The sequence below is a fragment of the Lucilia cuprina genome, chromosome 5 (genome assembly GCF_022045245.1).
Source record: "Lucilia cuprina isolate Lc7/37 chromosome 5, ASM2204524v1, whole genome shotgun sequence".
NCBI lineage: Eukaryota > Metazoa > Arthropoda > Insecta > Diptera > Calliphoridae > Lucilia > Lucilia cuprina.
In genome coordinates this window covers 10246880-10249036 of record NC_060953.1, presented here as the reverse complement: position 1 = coordinate 10249036, position 2157 = coordinate 10246880, and the positions used below count along the sequence as shown (strand labels likewise).

The 2157-nt window shown below is 28.0% G+C and overlaps 1 protein-coding gene across 1 annotated transcript in view; it reads left to right on the top strand.

The window, feature by feature from the left end:
• Nucleotides 1-2157, top strand: part of LOC111688117 — a 24073-nt gene that overhangs the window by 16605 nt on the left and 5311 nt on the right. The window lies entirely within an intron of this gene.

Below are 2157 nucleotides of genomic sequence, written 5' to 3'. Positions count from 1 at the left end.
ATAGACTAGACTATAGACTAGACTATAGACTAGACTATAGACTAGACTATAGACTAGACTATAGACTAGAGTATAAACTAGACTATAGACTAGACTATAGACTAGACTTAAGACTAGACTATAGACTAGATAATAGACTAGGCTTAAGACTAGACTATAGACTAGACTTAAGACTAGACTATAGACTAGACTTAAGACTAGACTATAGACTAGACTTAAGACAATAGACTATAGTTCAGACTATTGACTACACTTAAGACAATAGACTATAGTCCAGACTATTGACTAGACTATTAATTAGATTATAGACTAGACAATAGATTAAACTATAGACAGGGCTATAGGCTATTCATTAGAATAAACTATAGACTAGATTATAGACTAACATATAGACTAGACTTTAGACTAGACTATGGACTGGCCTATAGATTAGACTACAGACTACACTATAGATTATACTATAGACTAGACTATAGAATATACTATAGAGTAGACTTTAGACTTGACTAGTCAACAGATTAAACTATAGACAGGGATATAGACTAATCTTTAGAATAAACTATAGACTAGACTATACACTAGACTATATACTATATTATATAATAGACTATAAACTAGACTATAGAATAGACTATAGACTTGACTGTAGACTAAAGTAGAATAAAGACAAGGCTATAGACTAGTCTTTAGAATAAACTATAGCCTAGATTATAGACTAGACTATAGAATAGACTATATACTGGACTAAATACTATATTATAGACCAGACTATAGACTACAATATAGACTAGACTATAGAGCAGGCTATAGACTAAATAATAATAAATGTACAATAGACTATTGACTAGATTAATGACTACACTATGAACTAGAATAAAGACTAGGACATAGACTGGACTATAGATTAGACTATATGCTAGACTGTAAACTAGTACATAAACTGAACTATAGTTTAGTACACGCTTAAAATTTTTCTTTTAATACATTAAAAATATGAGTTAGTTTTTCTGCCAGTGTTTTAATATTTTTTTTTAATTTCATTTCTTTTCACAAATTATCATTTATAAATCATGTGCATGTATGTATGTAAATTTGTTAAATTTGTTAAATTTGTTGTTGTTATTATTGTTTTTATATTTTCTTACAAAGTTTCTTTTTAACAAAATGCTACTTTTCACTTTTGAACAAAAAACTTTTTTTGCTAATGTGCGTACAATGGTGCCAGATTTATAATCATAAAAAAATGTTACTTAATATTTATTAAGAAATTTTAGACATTTTTAAATACTCTTAAAAGAATTCCTCTAAATTTTCTTAAAATTATAATATCAAAAAGAAAACCTTGAAAATATGGCAGCATTTTATCTTACGCATGCGCACATTACAATCTGTCATTGATGTGTTAATGACAAACGTTATTTATTAATATGGAGGATGTTTTTGGGAAGCCATGGACTATGAACTTAAATGACATTTTGTTATTGTTGTTGTCGTTGTTATTGTCATATGAGTATGAATAATATAATTAGTATGGTGTTGTAGGCAATAATGATATGTTTGGTTGATTTTTTTATGAATGAATATCTATGTTGATTTCTTAGTGATATTAAATTTTAAGTACGTACATATGTATGTCTGTATGTATGGATATCGATCATTAGTTAGAGAAATTGTCATTAGGAAATGGTAAAGGAATTTTTTTCAGATATTAGAGGCAAGACTATATACTATCCTATAAACTAGATTATAGACTAGTCTGTAGACTAGATTATAGACTTGACTGAAGACTATACTGTGGACTTGATTATAGATTAGACTGTAGACTAAACTATGCATTAGATTATAGATAGACTACAAAATAGACTATATACTAATTTATAGACTAGATTATATAAACTACTATCAACTAAACCATAGACTAGAGTATAGACTAGAGTATAGACTAGAGTATAGACTAGACTATAGACTAGACTATACACTAGACTATAGACTAGACTATAGACTAGACTATTGACTAGACTATATACTAGACTATAGACTAGACTATATACTAGACTATAGACTAGACTATAGACTAGACTATAGACTAGACTATAGACTAGACTATAGACTAGACTACAGATTAGACTATAGACTAGACTATAGACTAGACTATAG